General features: G+C 46.2%; 1 protein-coding gene across 4 annotated transcripts in view; it reads left to right on the top strand.

Annotated features, from left to right (window-relative positions):
- The window catches only part of LOC138530300 (guanylate-binding protein 1-like), a 478,878-nt gene that overhangs the window by 105,166 nt on the left and 351,223 nt on the right, over positions 1-22,489 (top strand). The window contains exon 1 of one of the 4 annotated variants that reach the window (XM_069640896.1): positions 11,004-11,139. The exons of the other annotated variants lie outside the window; for them this stretch is intronic. The gene's annotated coding sequence lies outside the window, so the exon portion shown is untranslated. Of the gene's footprint in view, positions 1-11,003; positions 11,140-22,489 lie in introns of those variants that run through there. 4 annotated transcript variants of the gene reach the window in all.

Below are 22,489 nucleotides of genomic sequence, written 5' to 3'. Positions count from 1 at the left end.
TGAGTTTCAGGTCGATCTTTACTGAAATTGATCATCTGCACTCCGCTGTTATCGCACAGTTGGTGTTACCTATAAGACAAACCGCTCTTTGTGCCCAACCAGCCAGAATATGCACATCAATAGGTGTGCCCTCTTTGGCCTCTTCCACCATTTGTAAGTTCTTGGCCAATGGACCTACAGAATTGAGGCGGGCGTCCTGGCACGCTATCCATGAGTGGTCAATGCTCTTTTTCAGGTCCTTGGTGTACTTCGCCATAAATGTAAACATACGGGGGTCCACCTCCGGAGTGTCTGCTACTTTGGTGTAAAGTGCTATATAAACTAAATAAATACAAATACTTTATCCTGCAGAGAAGGTCTGGGACATTCTGCCTTCAATTTGTTCCTCGCCTCCTTATTTAGAGGCATACGTAGTCACTTGCTCAAGTATCTTCCGACCTTCGCCATGGGCTCCTACACCAAGGTTCTCAGGTGGAGTAGTAGGTCTGGATGGAAGGGGTCGTCCGGGGAACAATTTGTATTTCTTAACACTCTTATTGCGCCTTTTGCGCGGTTCTCCTTCCTGAGGAGTGGCCGAGCTCATGGAAAATGGAGAACTCTCAGTGCTGCTGGAATGCCCTTCAGTTCCCTCTTGGTCTTCCTCTGGGCTAGAGGGTATGTCGCCATCCCACCCCGTAGCGGCTTTAGGATGAGGCGAGCCCCATTGGAAGAAGAAGTATAATAGACCGCGGGGAAGGCGTTCTAAAGGTCCCCACACAATCATTATATTGTACACAATTTAGACATTTATACATAGTGTGCGTATATAAACAGATGCCATTTTGAAGATATTAGGTAGCCATAGTCGAAGCATAGGGCCTGCACAGCGTGCAGTATTTAGTGTGTTAGACACAGGCAGTGAGCCTGAAGGGGGTAATCTTAATAGGGCCAAGCGCTGACGAGAGAGGCATTTACAGAAACTTGTCTTTTTTTCTACAATTGTGGCTAATATGTGTGTTCTAGAAAGAATGTGTCCTGCAAGCCCATGAGACAGCACCGGGTGCCTTGGTGTACGTGTTATCACACACAGGCCAGAGCCGGCATCCGACCCCCAGACAACTAGAGCCCTGAATACTGAGGTACCAGGTGACTCCAGACCACCAACCATAAACCAATCCACCATAAAAGATCTAAGAGCATGGTTGTCCCACCTTTATTTCATAGGGACATGATTTGTAAGGCAAGGTACAGGGAGGGATAAATTATAGATCAAAAGCGCGGGTGGAAGCCTTGGAAGCCAAAAGACGCGATCGAGATGAGTGAAGGATGTGTGAGTTAGTGTCATCTCGAGACTCCCCCTGTGCCAGTCTTTGAGCATACCAGGTGCGTTGTATAATGATAGAGTACCACTGTACCGCAAATGTAGCTAATTGCTTCTTTGGCCTTGGTTCCCTATATACGATGAGCCCAGAAGATCCCACGTGATGGAAGATGGACAGACTGGGCTGGGACCAATGGCCTGGCATCCCCTGTGGTGTAGGCCGACCATGTTATAGGGTCGCACCAACCAGCCATGCGGGTTTCCACTGTATACAAACAACATAATCTATGACGCTGTGTCCCCTTTTAAGCTTCTGTTTACACCCTTTTTGGCCAGAACGTTCCATGGCAGCAGAATTATTTGCTGATGGACCTATTTTTGTAGAAATAAAACTTGTTAACCATGCAAGAGTTTCTTTGGCCTCTTTCCCTAGCGGGTTGTATTTTTTTCTGGTGTGAGCGTTTAGGGGCGTGCCTTCACATTCCACAGTGTCTTTCCCTTAGCACTCTTCTCTTTTGTGTGTCCTTTGCATGATGCGGACAATGGTTCGTGTAAGGAAGGCATGGTTTCAAGCAGTAAGACAGACACACTTGATCAGAGTACATGGGTGTTTATTAAACTTCAGTTGAGTTTGAAAAACGCCTATCTAATCCTAAATCGGAAGATGGGAGCAAACTACGACCATCAAAAAATAATAATGCAGTCCTAGTCGAGTCTGCCAAAATAAAAGGGCTATACTAATAAAACTATTGCCAATCCTTACTTCTAAATACAAATAGTGTGGGAAACAATGTTATACAAAAGAAAGGTGTTCAAGAAATGATATATCAGGATATTCAAGCCATTGGCTTCTCTTACCCGCTTTTTTCAGCACAGGACAAGGTGGCACACTTGAGCTTAGCACAGTCTCTGGCTTCTCTAGCACGAGGATGCAGTTCAAAACTTCACCATCATGGCCTTTTGTGCCAAAGTCTCTTTGCCATTCAGTCTCTTCTTTCACAGGGCCTGATGCAACAAGACAAACATCAGAGTTCCTTTCTTCTTAGAAGTCACATGTACAAATTCTCTGGTGATTTTTTTTTGCTCACCGCAGGTCCCCCTCTGCCGGGCTCAGACCCACTTTAACACAAAGCTTTCCATTGATCTCCCTCTGCCGGGCTCGAGCCAACTGTATCTACTTTGCCAAGCTTTCTTTCCTTCAAAAACCGAAGCCTTTCCACTGTGCTCAGGATTTTGCTCAACCTATCGCAGAGCCACTTCGATTCACAATTCTTTACAACTCGTTAACTTTCACATCTGCCACTTCGTAGCTGGATACCTTGCAGAGACCTTCGATTGACCACACACGCGGTGCCGGACCACTCTGTCAAAGGTATTGTTTCTTGGTTTCAAAGATCAATCACTCATCAGCAGTTCAACTTTACTTGCGTCTTTTATCACACACGTTTTAATAATGTTTGTTCCAGCGCTCACCATACAGTTTTGTTGCTTGCAACCTTGGCTTCAACACAGACTGATCTTGTATCGGTCTCCCCAACTCACTGGCTGTGTTGATTTCACTGATGCTGCTTTGTTCTTGGAGCCAAGATCAGTCCCATGGTGGCAGGTTCTTCTCCCGCCTTGATTATTGATGCGGGAGGGCCCTCGGTATCTCCGACACACAATGCAGGAATAGTCAGCCTGGTTTCCTCGTCTTATGCTTTCTAATCTCGAGGTTTCTTGAAAGTAACAGTTTTTTGTTGGAAGGATCAAGGGAACTTCCCTCCTTGCGATCGCCTCCTGTTTTGCCGTCTTTCTGCTCTGGTTCAGCTGGCATCTCGAAACTGCTGTTTCCTTGTGTGCTTTGCCTCGCTCAGAGTGTGTTCTCCTGCTCCGCCTTTTATCCGTGTGGGAAAGCTTTATTTATTTATTTAGATTTATAAAGCGCCCAGCGGCCCACAGGCCTATATATACAGTATATTCACTTAGATACAACTTAAGACAAATACTTCAAAAAGGCAGAATTACTTGTTCAAAGACAATGTTGTGAAGGTGTTCCATGGTTACAGAGGAACAACCTTAGAAACAATCAGGTACAGTCTCGTTGAATAGCTTGGTTTTTAGCGCCTTTCTAAACGTCGTGAGAGAGTCTTCATTTTTAAGGCTGGGTGGGAGGGCGCTCCAGGCTTTTGGGGCTAGCACTTCAAAGCTGGTGACGCCGGCTTTGGCTCTAATTGAATGCCGGGAGAGTATTGATCTTGTTTTGGTCTGTAGAACCTGATGGAACCTGATGTATTCGTTCAGCTAGGTAGGATGGGGCGGTCTGAGAGAGGCATCTGTGTGTGATCGTGAGGGCCTTGAATATTGTGCGCTCTTTGACCGGGAGCCAGTGGGCATCTTTTCTCGCCTGAGGGATGTGCTCCCTCCTAGGGATACTTAGGGCCGCTCTAGGGGCGTTGTTTTGCGTGGTTTGCAGTTTGTTGATGTTATTTGGCCGATGTGCCTAGGAGTAGGATGTTACAGTAGTCCAGTTTAGCACCAATGGTAGCTCTCGCAATGTTGAGGCAGTTTTTTGCCGATAGGTGGGGTTTCACTGCGTTGATGATTTTTGTCGTGAGGGCAGCAGATGATGAAATGGCAATGACTTGTCTTTCCATTGATAAGGTGGAGTCCAAGTATACACCAGGGGTTTTTGCTGCAGCAGAGACTGTAATAACAGTGTTCTCAATACTGAAGGAGCTGTATTTGTTGTCTAGTTTTTTTAGGGACTCTTTGGGGCCTACCAGTAGAATTTCTGTTTTTTCCCTGTTTAGACATAGGCCATTAGCTGCCATCCAGGCCTGGATGCGAGCATATGTCTTCTGGAGAGTGTTGAGGTCTTGCTCATAGTCACCTGATAAAGGGAGAAGTATTTGTGTGTCGTCGGCATAGTTGGTGAAGGCTATGCCAAACTCTTCTAGGTCGCTGAACAGGGTGAAGGGATTATAGAGAGTGGGGGGGGGGTGGGTGCATGATCCTTGTGGGACTCCACACCCAATGGGGGATGGAGTGGCTGATGCTTGGTCAGAAAAACCTCTCATGGTTCGGCCCTCTAAGAAGGATGTAATCTAGGTGGTTGCTTCTTGGGAGAAATGTGCAGTGTCCGAGAGGCGTTTACACATGATCTTTTGGACTACCAGTTCAAAGGCAGCCGAGAAGTCCAGGAGTAGGAGGAGTGAGGGTTTGTCTAAGTCCATGGCTTCAAGTAGCTGATTCTTAAGATCAAGCAGGGCTGATTCTGTGCCGTGTCGAGGACGGAGGCCAGATTGTCTTTTACCGAGAATGTCATGTGCTTCCAGGTAGGACTGGATTTGCAGAAAGGCAGCTTTGTCCAGAATTTTTAGCAAGTATGGAATGGTGGTAATTGGACTGAAGTTGTTGGGGGGAGTCAGGGTCAAGGGTGGGTTTCATTAGCAGCGGCCGAACCCAGGCTTCCTTAAGGGTGGGTTGGACGGTACTCGCAGCGAAGGAGGCATTAATAACGGTAGTGACAAATGGGCTAGAGCTGCTGCACAGTCTTTAACTAGACTAGCTGGGCATATGTCACCTTTACAGAGCAAAGGTTTAATATTCTCAGTAGGACTTCAGGTATTGTTACTTCCCTAAAGGCAAAAGGTTTAGGTGTGTTTATGCCTTGGGGCTGGCAAGGTGGCAGAGGGCAATGATATAGGTGAGGCAACCTTAGGCAAGTTGTTGAATCGTGTATTAATTTTTTTCCGGAGTGTTTTAATTTTGTCTAACATGGCATGTTGAATGTTGTTACACCATTTTGTTTTTCTCGGTTGGTTGTGTGGAGGTGGGGGGGATAGTCGGCTCATTATAAATGGCGAACAACTCTTTGGATTGGGAGTTGGCTTTCTCAATTCTAGTGTTGTAGGCAGACACTTTGGATGTGGAAATAGCTTTTTTGTATAGTTTTGCGGCTGCCAAGTAGGTATCTCGTGTAGACATGGAAGGGCTTTTTTGCCATGCGGTCAGTGCTACCCGTTTGGCGGTACGTAAATCTAGAAGCTCTTGGGTGAACCATGAGTTGGCATGAAGTATATTCTTGGCTCTTTTCTTTTCCAGTGGGGCTACAGCGTCTACTACCTCTTTAAGTGTGGCATTGTATAGTTTTACTAGTTCTGTAGGGTTATTTGATGTAGGATGTGCTAGGGCTGAGGTTTCAAGGAGAGGGTGAATTCTGTCCATGGTGACTAGTTTTTTAGACCTTGCCATGGTAGCTGGCACAGGTGGGCTAAAATTACCTCCTATTTTAGAGGGTATGAGGAAGTGCAGTAGATGGTGGTCGGTCCAGGGGCGTGGAGTGTTGGAGCTGATGTCCGCAGTACAATTGTGATTCGCTATCCGGTCTAATATGCAACCTTTGGTCTGGGTCAGGCTGTTGACTAGTTGGGTGAAGCCTAGACCTAGGACGGCTTTGGCGAGAGCTTTACCTTTCTTGTCTTTTGGGTCTTTGAAGCCAAGATTTAGGTCTCCTAGGAGAATGGTTATTGTGTTAGTTTTAAGGTTGTCACCTAAGATGTGTGATGTTGGATTGGAAATCGAGAGGGGGCCTGGAGGGCAGTAGACAATGTGTAGAGTTATAGTGTCATTTGGCGAGAGAGATATTTTTACTGATAAAGTGTCAAAGTTGTCTGCCTTAGCAGTTTTTATTTCCCTGGAGTTGAGGGTTTCCTTAAGAATTATTGTGACACCACCTCCTTTACTGGAGGTTCTATCTTGGCGGAAAATTATGTAGCCTGGTGGTAAGGTTTGGCAGATAGCTGGTCTAGAGGCTTTATGTAACCAGGTCTCTGTAATGGCTAGGATATCTAGATCCGGATCTGTAATCAGGTCATGAATCTCTGTGGCATAAGCTGGCAAGGACCGTGCATTGATGAGTGCACATTGGATTTGGGTAGTAGGGCTGTTACCTAATTTAGTTTTCGTGGAGATGTTGTTATTATTGGAAAAGGTGCTGAGGGTGTTTGGCATAGGAGTGGAGGCCGATGAGGACGAGTGGTGAGGTTGCTTTCCTGTTTTTTGGGAGTGGCTGAGATGTGGGCAGAGCGGGTACCTAGCCTTAGATTTCTCAGAGTGGCATGGGGTGAGTAAGGGCTTGCGCATCCTGAGGTGATTTGGGCATAGTGGTGGAGTGGCTAGGTGCGGGAGCTGGAGTGGCAATCTTTGCACTTGGGTTAGGGGTGCATATAAGAAGTGCAGGTAGGAAGGGTGTAGGTGATATATCGTAGGAACATGGCAGTGTGGGCGACATGTTGTGAGAAGGTGCTAGTGAAATGATACACAAGCAGTTCTAAATCAATTACAGTGGGCTAATGCTAATATGCACTGTAGCAGCGCAGGGCAGATACAGTGGCCTAGTACTGACAAGAATTGAGATAATACAAACTATTCTGAAGGGCTAATGCTAAGCAAGAAAGAGGAGCAGAGCCAGCCAAATACGTTAGGCTGGTGCTGGGCAGGACTTGGTGGTGATACATTCAAGTAAGGTGGGCTAGTGCTGGACGGCCCGTGCAATGTGTAGATGATGGACAACAATTGAGGCGATCAAGCACATTGGGCTAGTGTTAAACAGGTCTAGGGCAATACAATCAAAAACAGTGGCTGGTGTTAGGCAGCACAGCTGTGGCAGTACAGTTAAATGCAGAAGTCTAATGCTGAACAGATATGAGATATTGCAGTAAAATATTTAGGCTAGTGCTAGACAAGATTGAGGCGATCCGGTACATTGGGCTAGTGTTAAACAGGACTAGGGCAATACAATCAAAAACACTGGCTGATGTTAGGCGGCACAGTTGTGGCAGTACAGCCAAATGCAGCATTCTAATGCTGAACAGATATGAGGTATTCCAGTAAAATATTTAGACTAATGCTAGACAAAATTGGGCAGTCAAGTACATTGGGCTGGTGCTATGCAGGGACTTGAGCCAGTGCAGTTCAAGGCAATAGGCTAGAGTTAGTTAAGATATGATGCAACGAATACATTGGATGTGCTGTTTATGCAGAGGTCAAAGGCTAGCATACATATTCAGCACGTTTACACGAGACTTGGATATAACGGATATGTGTATATCGTATGGATGTCTTTGCAGGGTATACGGTTAGAGATATATTCATGGTGCAGCATAAGTTAAGGGTTCTGCTTCCTTGGAGAATGCGCTGTGTAGTAGCGTAGTCTGGGGATGCCTTAGCAACAGTGGCAATGCGGTAAACGGCAATGGCGCTTTAAGCATGGCTAGGAGACACAGCTCAGGAAGTGGGCACAGGTGGTAGGCGAGGTGGTGAGTGGGGGTTTGGGTATTGTAGATAGGAGCAGATACTCACGGGCTAAGGGAGGTAGTTGAGCCAGAGTTTCCTGTCGACAGTCTGGAAGGCAACAGACAGGCACAGACAGGCCGGGCCTTATGTAGGGGTGCCTTCTGTTGGGAGGCCGGCTCACGCCTTCCGGCTGAGCTACGTGCAGTATAAACAAACGGGCCAATGGTAGCGCGGCTCGGGCAGTGCAGTTGCTAGGCAACCTTAAACAGGAAAAGGCAGCGGCCATTTTCCGGGACTCCTCCTCGTGTGTGGACACTGTGGCGGGGTAGGGCTGCTTCAGACTTCATAGATGTGGGTTGGACATCCGAACTCTACAGCAGTAGTAGATATAAGATGGAGCAGGATTCACCTTACCCAGCGAGGAGGCGCATATGCATTCGGGAGATGTGTGAAGTACGAGGCAGCACGAAGGAGTAGAGCTTGGCGGTGCGGGCTGGGCTCCTGCCCACCCCAAGTTCGCGAAGTTAATAGAAGTCGGGTGTGTATGATGGTCAGTAATTGCCTGACCTCGCCTGACCATTGTATTGGGACAAGTCAAGGATTATGGCTCGTGTTAGTCTGTTTTCTCTCATAGTGGGCTGTCCATGAAAGAGTGTGTGTGTGTTGTAAAAGGGGTGAGGGTGGCTGAGTTCCTAAATATCCTACCCGGTAGTATGGGGTAAAGGTGTTAAAGGAAGGGGATACTGCATCTCGCCATCTGGTGTCCCACTCCCCGAAGACCCCTCACCCAGGTGATCCTCCCGCACTGGTCCACCCCCAGGAACTGGATCCAAAAGCGATGGCCGTGTCCTGGCCACCTGGATGACAGATCCCCGGGGACTAGTGTGTGAGACACCTTCTGGTTTCTCACATTCACCACTGGCCTGAAGTTCCTCCTGCCATTGCCTCTTGTGGGCTCTGGGCCTCAATGCTCTGGGGCCTTGCGCAAAGGCGACCCAGTCCAGGAGAAAGGCCACCTTATGGGACAACGGCCCTAGGCCTGCCCACGCTGCTTTCTCCATCAGCTGTCCCAGAGAGGGGTCCTTCAGAATGTTCGAAGGCCCTTCTCTGCTTTACTTGCTGTCGGAGGAGTTTCCTTCCGCCCAGGCCATATTGCGTGATGCACAGGAGACAGACAGCTAGCTGCCGCAAGGTGACTCACAGGCTTAGTTGGGCCTGTAGCTGTGCAGCAGTTGGTCTGGGCTTCCACCTATATTAATATCATATATTATAGGCATGTGTTGAGCAGTGCTTGTGTGCTGTACCAACCTCAGGAATTATTGGGTATGCCCTGTTCTACTTAGTGAGGCACTCTCTCACTGTTCACTACAGGCAGACCCCCATGCACCACTTACTGCATGGAGTGCTGTAAGTACACTCAGGACTGCCTGTCAATCACCTCAGCGCGATCAGAACTGCCAGAGCGGTATGTTTTTGCAGCCACTAGGTGGCATTGTCACAGGGACGCGGAGTTCCCTTTCATCACGGCTGTTGCAGAATACCCTCAAGGCCGATGGTCCGCCGTACGGAGCGATCAACCGGCTTCGTTACTGAATGCGGGAAGACAAAACTGTGACGTCTGGAACTGTCAAGATTTCCGAGCGCATAACCAGTTTGCTTCAATGTCAGTCGTTGTTCCACAGCTATGTGCTGCCTCCTGTAAACAAACCATTAACCAAGAACAAGAAGAGATACTCTGCAAACCTAACTACGTGTACCCTGCGCTCTAAAGTAACACTGTAGGCTAGTCAGTCAGTCAGTCACACATAAGACAATCAAAATAGTACTTATCTGCTGCTCGAGCAGAAACTAAAGGGTAAATGGGAAGGAGGAATTGTGAGGTGATAGGACCGTAACATCATTATTGGTGGACTAGGACACGTGTCATGCCTGAGGGCAATAGTTTCAAACTGCAAAGACTACATTGTCACAGAAAATTGTGTTTTTTTTTAGTTGTGATTAATGTTTTTTTCTTTGTTTATATCACTGCTCGAGTTTTAGAGAAGAAGAGTAAGCATAACACGAGCCTCCGGTGTTGACCTAGAATCTAGGGCTATGATACACTAGGTTCAGAGTTCAAGTGCACCGCCAGAATTTTCATTTTTTTTTTAAAATGTAATTTATTTTACCCCACAATGATTCAGATGGTGCTTTTAACTTGTTTAATGTCTCTGAAGTTAGTTAAACAGTACATTTTACATCAGCTAGTCCAGAGATCATGCCCCAAGATATAATTTTTGAAATATTCCTGCTCTTCTGCAGCTGCACAACGCACCCTCTTTTACTCTTGTGACGGCTGCGGCGTCTAAAATTGGTATTGGCCGCGACCACTGGCCTTCCTGACAGCATGGTATTGTGTTATTACACTGTGATAGTTCTTCTCGGTAGTTTGCAGAGAGGATTTGTGCATTTTATAGTGAGTCACTTTGCATTGCAAATTCAGACATGCTCTCTGCTATATACTATTGACGATGCAGAGACACAGAGTGGCATCTGATTCTTGGGCACAAGGGGCCGCAAATCATCAAATATTGACTGAAAGTGCCCCACTGAAGAAGGTGACTCCGATTGACACTTCCCCAGCCCTACTGGCCTTTTACTGGCTCAATTCATTCAGGGCATTTCCCAATAGCTGTGTAACCTAGTCTACCACTTGTGCTAATGAGTTTTGACAGCTTGCCCTGATGTTGGTAAATGTAATCTGTCAGGCTGATCTGGTGACTCCAAGTGACTGGGGTTGCTGTATTTCTAGATGTGTATGTATTATTTTCCAAACAATTGGGAATTGGCATTTTAGTCCACTTGATGTTATTGATGTGAAGGGGTACGCAATCCGCAAATCCCATAAGTCATGCTGTTGCAACAAACTTCTGTACCAAAGCTTTGTGATCCTGGTTGCAAGGTGTGATTTGGCTACCTAATCCTCTGCCAGGTTTGTTCTAGGGTTACCTTCCCGTGGCTGGTTTTGGACCACCCTCTCCCCTTCCCCAGGCATGCTACCGCTCTCATCACCCTGCCCCTCTCCCCCCACGGGCTGGCTCTGCGCTCCCCATCAACCCCCGAGACCCGCTGGTTCTTGGCAAAAGGACTTGCGCCGAAATGAATGCGGCCTGACTTTCCTGTAAACCCAACTCAACCCGAAAGTGGAAGCAAAAAATATATCTTGCGGCAAAAGGCAGTACGTGACAGGACAGGTTACTGCCAGCTTCGACCTCGAGAGGGGAAGCAACTGCGTGCTTTCGCTTTCGGATTGAGTCTGCTCATTTCCAGGAAAGCCAGCGGCGGCTGCGAGCGGAGACGGGAGAGCCTGCGCCACTGGCCATCCTGGTAGCCAATGATTGCCCAGCTGCCACTCAGCGTAGGGTGCAGTTGTTGTAAGGGTTCAGAACGCCGATTTTCTTCCAGGAATCACCTCTGGGGTTGACTTCTCAAGAGAAAGAATGCAGATACACACAGGAGGCGTTTGAAACTGCACATTTACAGCAGGCTTGTGGAAGACTTCCTAATTTGAATCGAAGGAGGTAAGCAAGCCCCATCCCATAATCCCGTCTTTTAAGGGGAATTTCTGTTTAAGATGCAGAAATGGTGATTCCCATTTTTAGTTTTGTCCTTTTAAAGTAAATTCCAGTTAGGTAATTGTAACGGAGAACAAGAGCATGTTAGTAACAAGGGGGTAGTGCTTTGGCCGTAGTGATGCATGGAGGCTTGTAATGGTATTATTGGTATTGCTAAATGTTTTTGTATTTCACCGCCTGCAGATAAAACCACTTAAGATCGAGTGAGGGGGCACAATGGGCAGTGGCGGCTCATTATTTTGGGCGATGTTGCGCCAATCCGCCCATTGGCCATTATGGAGGTGCCGAAGCCAGCTGAGGGAAAGCACTCCCAAGCACTCCTGGGGTTGACTTCAACTGTCAAATGAATGCGTGATTTCCCTTTGACAGTTTAAGTTCCCCAGTGTGCATGCCCAATGGGCAGTGCACAGTTGCAGGTGTTTTAGCTTTGCACAGCCCATTAGGGATGCAGGCGGGGAAAACTGGCCTCGTTGGCCCTTCCACGCCGTCCAACGCATTTAGGCCTCCCTTGGTGGCATTCGGGAGATACAGCGGTCTCCCACCCATGCCCCCAGGAAGCAGCTACCTGATCCTGTTAATGCTGTGTGCGAGTTGGAGAACATCAGTGAAGACAGTGTCGGGACCAGGGAAGCAGGTAAGAAATATGTGCGTGTAAGAATGTGTATTTGCGTGAGTGAATGAGAGTGTCAGTTGAACGAGAGTGTCAGTTGAATGCGTGCGTGGGTGTGCCCTAGACACACCGAGCCTGCCTCTGATTGTGCACGGAGAAGGGAGGGGGTCATCTGCCTGCCTCTGTGCACGCATGCACACAAGTAGAGTAACGTTGGGGTAGGGGTGTGTGGCTGTCATGTCTTGTGCTGATAAACCCCTCCGCCCCCATCACCCTCACTGTGAGGGTATGTGTTAGGGAGAATTCTCTGTTTAGGCTGAATTTCCTAACCTAGTGAGTCCCCCAGCAGCTTTGCTGGATTTCTGGAGTTTGTTTTTTTCCATTCTGCCAAGAGTGAGACTCTTTTTCTCCCACTCTTGGACATGAATATGGGTAATTCCTTTCAATGTCAATGTGTTCTATGGGCTATGGGGTCTTTTACTCCATAGGGTCTCATATGTTTCACTATGTGTGTTACACCGCACCCTCCGTGCCGTAACACTGGGGTGTCCTAGAGGATCCCCACCATAGACTCCATACCCTGGGACTGACTACTGTCTCCCAGGGCATGTAAAGTGACATTGGCTTTACTAGACCTAAATTTACTAACAGAACTAGTACAAACCATCCTATTGTGGATGTACTAGTAGGGGTAATTCGATTACTCCTGGGTCTGTTATTCGAGGGGGCACTGTCCCGTCCCCCCTCGTCGAGTTTTGGCTGGTGGCAGTGGAAACTACTCATTATATTTGACCCTGAATATAACTCTATGGGATTCTTCCCATTGTTGGAGGTTATACTCTTTCTCGTTAATCTTTAACATACCACCGGTTTATTTATCTTAAATAAATCTATCGGTTGGTATTTTCTGCCAGAACTCGGTTTTTAAAATGGCGTCTGTGTTCATCTCTGTGACTCCTAAACCAAAGGTTGAGCCCTTTGTTCCACTTTTGGCAGGCTTCTGCACAGAGGCCCTCCAAAGTGGTGCCATTCTGTCTGGGTACCACAGGGGGTGACGGAGGGGGTTTAGGCACCCTGGACTGAGTTGCCTTGCCAACTCAAGTCGCACTCTGGTGTGATTGGCCCAAGTGGTGAGCCACCCCGCTCACCACTTAGCGTGTTTTGATTGACAGCTAGGCTGAATGAATGGGGGTTTTCTGCATAAAAGCAGGGCTTTTGGGACTGGATCTTCAGAAGTCGCGACAGGACCTAAGAATCCGACGAGGGTAAAGCTGAGCCGACCTGCAACGACGACACCTCTGGTGGAGCCCTGCTGAACCGACTCACCACTTCCCAACGACAGAGGAGATCTCCCGTCTGGAGAGTCTCCTTCCCATGACTGGTGGGAACAACCAGTCCCCTTTGCTTTTTCTTCGCTCCAGGGCGTAGTGGTCGAATTGCCCGTGCTGAGCACCCCGGCAACCGGATAGCCACTAACCCGTACCGCGACCAAAAGGTGGTGCCTTGTGGCGGAGCCCTCTGCGGCTGGTCTCTTCCCTGGTGGTGCAACGATCTTCAACTTTCCTTCGACGACGAGAGCATCTCTTCTCTTGGCAAAGCCCCGACGTGCATCCACCACCAGGAACAACTGCCCCCGCCGGAACTGTCTCTCCACATACAAGGTACCGAGTCCGCCTGGCTTCCCTTTTTGACGGTTAGCGTGAAGTGTCTTAATCCTCGCCTCTCCATTGGGTCGCCTCCAAGCCTTCTTAACTTTCTGTTCTAAACTGGTCCAATCTTTCTATAACAATTTGCGACAAAGACTCGAAGTGCATTTCCACTGTGATACTTTTTGGGACATATCGCCTTGCCTCTCTCCGAGTGGGCCTGGCCTCTGAACTTTGCGATCTACAGTAGACCCTGCCTTACTTGCCTTGCATTGGTTCGTAAAAGTGTTGGTACCGAGTTGATTTCCCGTCCTAACGAATACTAGAGTGCCATCTAGGTTAAAGCATTCACCTCTGTCTGCAAATAAGTGGTGCCATTGAACCTAGACTTGTCGAACTATTGTTAGGGGGATTGATTTACTTATAGTAATTGTGATTGAAGAAGTTTGCCATATTAGTGCCAGTGTGTTTTTCATAGATGTGTCTTTATAAATAAATAACTATATATCTTTACACCGAAGCTCTGTTCCGTGTTTGCTTTTTCTACTGTGTAAATTGCCCTATTTTGTATACTCCACATGCTGCCTAACTCTTCTTGAGGGAAGTCTGACTGCTCAGCCACAGCTACCAAGTGAATCTGTGTGGTACAGACTGCTACCAAGTGGGTTTACTGCCAAACACCTGTAGTCCTAAATCTTTTTCAGTGGTCCCAGAGGGAACTGCACAGGTTTCCGCCTAACAGTATGGTAGGCCAGGGCATGACATTGCAAGTATTAATGGGCGTCATGAGTAAAGAACATATGAATTATATTTACTTTACTCTTGATGCTCATTTTGTTATGTGGCAAGAGTGGCCTACGTTGGTGGGCAGTTTGCATCATTATATCCAGACTGGCCCACCAACGAAGGCAAGTCTTGCTACATAAAAACAAAATGGTCATCAGTAGTAAAGCAAACATAAATGTTGTTGGCTTTTTATTGCTTTATTCTTGATGCCCATTAAAGCATGCCAGTGGCCATCAAGAGTAAAGCAAACATGATTCAGGTTCGCTTTACCCTTGATGTCCATTTTGTTATTACGTGGCAAGACTGGCCTATGTTGGTGGGCCAGGCCAGTCTGTAAATATTTGTATATATTCTTTACTGCATGTTAGGTAAGAATTGGTGCAGTCACACTGTGTGAGACTACACAACACTTATCTGCTTGGTATTAGGTAACCCACCTTTTGGTACAGGTCTGTACTAAACAAGTTGGTAGTGTGACTGAGCAGCCAGGCCTATCTCAAGAAGGGAAATTGTGAGCAGTAGAGCTGTACAAATGAAATTCGTCAATACAAGTAACCAAGTAACACTTAAACTCAAGGCTTCAGTTATAAATAGTTATTTATTTAATTAACATCAACTTTTAAATAAGCATTCTTTAAAAAGACAATTTGTTGTAACAATGTGAATAGGCTTTACAATTACTTTTCAGGATCAAAGCAAGTCAGTGGATAATCTTTGGATAGGCTTCTTACACAAATTCCTACACCCTGAGGTGACTTCAGTTACAAGGACAGTAATGGCATTTATATATTACACTAGTAAACTTTGCAGATTCTGAGGTTGTAGAAAGGCCTAGATTGGGGAAGGAGAAAGGTTAGAACCGTTTCTCTGTAAATGTGAGGACAACTAAGTCTTCCAATGAAATCTAGATAGGCCTTTCCCAGTAGTATCAGTACACAACAAGCTACCACCTATGAGGGAAAAACAATATCAAAGCCAATGGAGTTAGAAGAGTCTTCAGGGAACCAGGACATCCTTTAGGACACAGTCTATGGATCTGATGCACTTCTTAGATCAAAGTCTTGCACAAAGTTGGAGCGGTTCTGTAAAATCACTGTAGGGGTTACAAGCTGTGAACTTGTGAGAAGGGAGTTGGAATCAACTTGAAAAGAAGGTAAGCCAATGCATTTGAGAAAAGCGCGGCTACAGGCAGTGAGGTAAGTACCCCAAGCCTAACCAGTACCTCTGGTTAGAAGAGGAGTGGTCCAGCTGGATTCTGTCTTGCTACAGCGCTGCAGACTCTTGTCCCTGAACCTAATTTGTGGGGACAAGAGGGGGGATATCTGGAGGGCACCTGTGGAGGTACTTGGAGGTCGTCGGCAGCTACGGGTGCTTTTCGGTTCAGCAGCACTTCTCAGTTTCAGCGCTTAGCAAACAGCAACGATGCAGATCACGAATACCGGTTGGACTTTCTTCACTTCTTCGGTCCTGCACTCTGGCGAAGGGACTCTGAATCTGGAGGTCCTTCTAGCTGGATTCGTTACAGCTGCAGACATTTCACTCGACTACGGACACTCAACCACTGGTATTGGGCTTCCGAAGCAATGGAGAGGCACAGTCAGTCGGGGATGGTGGTCCAGTGGAGTTTGTCTCTGGGTTAGTTGCTCCCACTAACCGAAGGGGAGATGTTTTTCCATCCGGAGCTTCTCTGTCGAGGTGAAAAAGGAGTTCAGCACTGCGGCAGGGCTTCACCTGGCAAGTCAAAGGTCCAGGAGGTTGCATCAAGCTTTGTTCATGGTTTCTTCGTTGGGTGTTTCTCCCAGTGGTCGACTCTGCGTGTAGTCCCAAATCCTTCGCCTTTTAAGCACGTTTCTTCCATTAATGCACAGCCTAGGCTGTCAATCACACATCTGGGGGCTGTCCCTTCAGGACAGGCAGCCAGCCAATCAGGACTGGTTTCGTTCAGGCACTCCTAGAGACAAAGGACAGTGGAGTTTGGTATCCTCCCTCACATCCTGTTCTTCCAGACACACTGGAGCCAGGGCTTAAGCCCACCAAAGGCAAGACAAACAAAGGGTTCACACCTGTCTCAACGCACAGAGTAAAACCCAAGAAAGACCTCACAAAGAGAAAATGGCGAAAAAAGAAGACGGTCCGTGGGTGCCGCACTGCAGCTGAGGGTTCAGCATGCAGAATAAAAACACACTGGTAGGAAAAAGTAAACCACTGCCACCAGCCATTGAACGTAGTGAGGGTCATAAACATTTTACATGAGAATGTAGGATAAGGGGCTACTAGGCAACCCCCCCAACACTCCACATAAGATGGTGTGTGCTGGACCTACAAAGAGAAAATGTAAGTAAAGTCAATTTCACTTTACTATTCTTGGGAACTGCAGTTCACCCAAGAAAAGCTATTTAAACCTTTTGAGAAATCTAAAGGATTTCTCATTGACACTGCACTGAAGGTGCTGTGTTGTCACCATACAAAAGCAGATGCCTATGGAGTTTGTCAGACTCCAAAAACAGTGAAAACACAAAATCCAAATCAAGTAAAAACACACAAGAGAGTGTGAGAAAGGTCCCACTCAGGAGTTAAAATTAAAAAGTCCTAAATCCAGCAAAAGGGCTGGGAGTCTCTAAGGTGGGAGGAATTAAGCACCAAAATGAAATTCTCCCTAACACTGCACAGTACAAAATATATCCAACTGTAACCACCTTCTTAAGTAAAAGCACCTATATGCCTCTGGGTTTTGTGCGCTATATAAATTACTAAATAAATAAATATCCAGATTGGCCCACCAATGTAGGCCAATCTTGCCACATCACCGCAAAATGGGCATCAAGAGTAAAGCAATAAATAGGGGAGGGTAATTGCCCACCAGGTAAGTGATGTTGCTTTGAGTGACAGATCTATGGCTGATAAAGCTGATCTAAGACAAAAAAAAACAAAGAACCGGAACAATGTATCAAAAAAATGCTCTAAGGATTCACGTAAATGTTTGCGTCAACTTAACGGGCACTCCCCTGTAAGTAATGGGCCACTAGAGTAGGGGTCGAGTGGGAGAGAAAACGATTTGCCCCTTAATGACCCCACCTATAATTACAAGTTGGTTAAAAAAGAGGACCCTGCAGAAGTAAGAAATGTTGAGAGGAAGCATAAGAAAAAGGGTATTAAGGTTAAGTCCAATATATCGATATAGGACAAGGGTACTATCACTCAATCTTTAAAGCCTGTAAAAAACCTGGATAAGACAATTGGAAATTAGTATTTTGACAGTCCGCTCCGATACAGATACAGAGATAGAGATGGCTCCCAAAGGAGTTGGTGGGTCTCGGGACACAGGCCCCACCAATTCTTTGGAGGAAAGAGTTTGAAATACACAGGTTCTATATCCGGGGGTATCTTAAACACCTACGGCTCGTGAATTTATACCTAGAAATATGTACAAAAGCGAAAATGATGATATATGGGTGGCTTTGCCAGAAGATACATTTATACCTAAAGGCCCTCTAGTTTTAGAGAGAAAAGTTGTGTGATCAAATGATGTTATGACTTCTAAAGAGGTTCCCTCAAAAGGGGCTGAGAAGATTTTCCCAGTATTTTTCTCATTGGAAGAGCGTAGGAAAAAGGTGTATGAGAAAATCAGTAATGTTGTACCAAAAGTGGAAAATAAAATCGGTAAAACATTCACGCTGCCTAAAAGAGGGGACATACATTCTGTTCAAGATTCCGATTATGGTAAGGGTAAAGGTACAGTACCAGTGAAAAATTACATTTCCTAGAAGTTGAAAGGAAGTTTAAAGGTCAAGAATGTTTCCTCTTAAATAGGCGATATGTGTTGGCTCTATTCTATTGAATCCTGCATCTAGATTGTGTGCCTAACAACACTGAGTGCCCTAATAGCGTCACAGTGGTCGCAATACCACTTTAACATCTGGTCCTGAGTTATGGTTTCACATATTATTGGAATTATTTGAAATTGTTATACAATTGAAGATAATTCCTCCTACATGGAGAGAAGCAACAGTAGTACTTATTTATAAGTCAGGTGATAGATCGGAATCTCCCAATTACCGGCCCATCTCTTTATTGGATGGAACTTATAAAATCTTTACATCGCTGGTTCTGAAATATTTACTTAAAGAAACAAAAAGTACCTCTGTGTAGTGATATATTCCAATCAGGATTTAAGAAGGGTGTACATATCTCCCTGAACTGCTTCATTATATCACTCTTGACGAGTCAAGTGCAGAATGCAGGGAGACAAATATTTGTGGCCTTCCTCGACTTAAGAAAGTCCTTTGACTGTGTGAACTGGGACCTCTTGTGGATAAAGGTAAAATATCAGGGATGTCCACCTGCCCTGTTGGATATATTGAGGGCTCTACACCATGACACACGATTAAAGGTGATGTTGGATGGCAGTGAGAACTCCTCAGACAGGATACAGGCTGAGAGGAGTTTACGCCAAGGATGCACTTTGCCCACTTTCCTTTTTAATGCCTATATAGTGGAGGTGGGGACAGCCCTCCAAGGAGGGAGTCCTTACCCTCCTAAATTAGGAAACCTATTCATTCCTTATCTTCTATATGTAGATGATTTAGTGGTATTGGATTACATGCAAGTAGGTCTCTAGAGAGCACCAGTTGCAATTAATGAGTATTTTAGAGGTGTAGGCTTAGAAATTAGTGGTGCAAAATCCCAAATTCTTGTCCTAAATAAACTGAAAAAGAAGGAAACAAAGAAATTTCAGTCAGTGATGTAAGGAAGGCATGAGGCATGGCATCAAAGTAAGAAAGACACAAGTGATCGCAGTTGAAGGGTGTTTATCAAACTGTAAAATGGGTGTGATAAACACCTAATCTAAACCTAAATCTAAAATGGGAGCAAGCTACGCCCATCAAATAATAATAATAATATAGTCCTAGTGGAGTCTTGTCAAATAAAAGGGTGTATACTAAGAAAACCTATTGCCAATCCTTGCGCTTTGCTACAAAAGAGTGTGGGATCATTTTCCCAAGAAAAGAAAGAAGTGTTCACAAAAGGATAAATGCAAATGTTATGGCAGGGTCTCCCTTCCCCATGTTTTTAGCACAGGGCAAGGTGGGTCTCTTGAGCACAGCACACTCTGGCACGAGGTTACAGTTCATTTTCACTCATATCAGGACCTTCTGTGTCTAAGTCTCTTTCATGCAAAGTCTCTTGCTTCAGAGGGCCTGATGTATCATAAGCAACAAAACAAAAGTTCCTTCTATTTATCTTCACCTCTGGTGATTATTCTTCACTCTTGGATCCCTCAGCCGGGCTCAGGTCCTTCTCTCAACATTAGCCTTCTTCAGTCGGGCTCAGACCAACCACTCAGGTTCACACTTTCATCACAATGCTCACCGGTGTACTACTGCTCACCCAAATTTGCAGGCATCCCTCAGCCGGGTTCACATTTGCCTCCAAAACGTGCCAAATACTTTTTGAATGTAGAAGGGGTTTGGCTTGACCCTCGTGTGACCACTTTGACACCATACGCCGGCCTCTGCTTAGGCCTCTTGGTACTTGTAGTTTTTACAACAACTGAAGACTTTCGACAATGCACAGGATTCAACATAACCCGGTGCAGGACGACTTCGATTTATTTCCCAGTTGAACACATTGTCCTTGTTCAGGAGCAGGGCATCAGTTACAGTCCTTCGAATGAGTCCCCACGTGGCGCCGGACTTCTCTAACTCTGATACCAATTTTACTCACAAAGTTCACAAGGGTCCCCCTCTGCCGGGCTCAGACCCCTCTTAGGTTTCAAAAGGGCCTCCCTGTTCTGGGCTTGGACCCTTCATAAAAAGTTCACAAGGGTCTCCCTCTGCCGGGCTCAGACCCATCTCCAAGGTTCACATAGGGCCTCCCTCTTCTGGGCTGGGACCCTTCTCAAAAGTTAACAAAGGGTCTCCCTCTACCAGGCTCGGACCCCTCTCAAGACTCCAAAGTTCCTAAAGAAGACTTCCCTCTGCCAGGCTCTTCACAGTTTTCAAAAATATGTTTTTGGCTTCCAGTCCCAGAGTGCAAGGTCAGGATTTTGCTCACACTTCTCAGCTCCCCAAAACGGCATTTCCTGGCATTGGGAGCTGCAGGAGCCACACGGATAATGTTATGAGCTCAGGGTCTCTTCTGCTGACTCTGAGACCTGAGTTCGCCTGACTGGCCCAGCGAAGGAGACTTGTTGTGGGTACTGCCAGGCAACCCCAGATACCCCTGGTCTTGCCTTCTGGAGGTACAGCTCTCTCTCCACAATGCAGTCTCTCCTGGACTCAAAGGTCCAGTGTCAGGGCGGGTTTATCTTCCTCCAGGTCTCACAGGGTCTCTGCAGCTCTTCTGGCCTTCTTCTTCATGCACCTTCCAGCATCCCCAACTTGCTCAAAGTGTGCTCTCTTGCTCCGCCTTTTATACTTTCTGGGAGTAGTGATTGGATTCAGGTGTGCATAGGTGTGAAGGGAGGTCTGACTGTGCCTGGCCTCATTAGTGGGATAGTATGATCCAGAAAGGAGGGGGGGGTCTTCGTGTCCATGGTTCTCTGTCGGTAATCCTCCTCGTCCCAATCTCTCTCCTCCTCGTCCCAGTGGTTTTAGGGAAAAACCGTGTGGAGGGATTATGAGAGCTGTGGTTTTTCTGATGAATACTGCAAAAACCATGTGGGTTTTCGTCAGGGTGAAGGGAGTAACTGTAGTGTTGTGCACAAATGGGTTGTTGTAGGGCACGGGGTGACATATGCACTTTCCTTCTCCCGGTTCCCGTATGCTTCGCTTCCGAGTAGGGAGGTGTAAATCCATTGTTGCTCACAGTGAGTTGTCCGTGAGAAAGTGTCCGTGCCGGGAAAGGGAGGGGGTCAGGGTGGGTTGAGTTTCTAACCCTACTCGGTAGGATGGGGAAAAGGTGTCATAAGGAAGGGTGTACCGAGTCTAGCCATCGGGTGTCGCTATCCTACTCCCCAAGGTCCCCTTACTCAGGTGATCATCCCGCACTCATCCACCCATAGGGACTGGATCCAAGGGCGATGGCCGTTCCCTGGCCACCTGAGAAAGGGAGTCCCAGGGTTCCGACAGTGAGACACCATCGGGTTTCTCACAATGATTAATGACCAGAGATTAGAACAAGTACCACACTTTAAATATTTAGAAAATTGATTTTGCAGTAATAACCTATATAAAAAATGGGCTGTGGGTAAAGCTGATGTGATGCAGTTGAGACTATTGGACAAGAAATGTGGATGCTTCCCCCTTCGTCGCTTATTGACATTTTATTGCCAGAAGATTATCTTATGAGTAATCCATGGCTCAGAAGTGGATACTAATGTGGGGCTTTGGCCGCAGTTTGGGGGTAAGAACTGGCGTAAGGTGCTTTCTTACCACAGGGTACCACACTGTCAGCAATAAGACACATAACTTTGCAATTATATAAAAATTTATTAGAACCTCCATGCGGTTCCCTGTTTATAGAATTGCAATGTATATTGGGCCTAGGCATTTGTAAACCACTTTCTTTATGGGTTGAAAACTGTACTAAGATCATGGTTCACGAGGGATATCAGAGGAAAGTCTTTTATCTAGACCCAATACAGCAAAGAAACGCCTATTTGAAGTGGATTGGGTTGAGAATAGGACTGTGTGATCAATGTATAGAGTGTTTGAACACTTTGTTTATGAGATAAGGCCTGTTGGATCAATGAATGAGACATTGCACAAATATCGTAAAAAGTGTAGGAGAGGCTGGCTCTACTTGAAGCTGAACTTGTTATCAACACATATAGTGAAGGGGGCTAGAGAAAGCATTCCTCGAGCGGAGCAATTGTGTCGGTTCTGCCACAGGGAAATGGAATCCTTGTCTCATTTGGTAATTATATGCCCTCTACTTTGTAGAATGTGTGATAATATATTGGAGAAACATTTGTGCTCTACAAGACTTGGAGGGACTGATAGAATTTGGTACTTTGCTGGTGAATGCTGCTATGAGATTTTTAGACTCCATCTTCCCGGATCAATTGTGTTAACATATTAGATTGTGTGAGAAAGAAGGATTTTTAAGTGATAGGAATGTAGGATTTTTAGTTGTGATTAATTGTCTTTTATATCCGGTTAATAAGGAATTGTAATGTTCTTTTATTGGATTAATGGTGATGAATTATTGTGATGTTTTATTGCTCTTTTATTGCTGTTCTTTGCTTTTTATGAATTGTTTGGTTCTATGTCTATCATTGTCAGTAATGTTTATTACGACTGGTGTTTTTACG

The sequence above is a fragment of the Ambystoma mexicanum genome, chromosome 1q (genome assembly GCF_040938575.1).
Source record: "Ambystoma mexicanum isolate Mex_15411 chromosome 1q, UKY_AmexF1_1, whole genome shotgun sequence".
Lineage (NCBI taxonomy): Eukaryota > Metazoa > Chordata > Amphibia > Caudata > Ambystomatidae > Ambystoma > Ambystoma mexicanum.
Note: the sequence above shows the minus strand (reverse complement) of the source record. Positions and strands in the feature narration are given on the sequence as shown.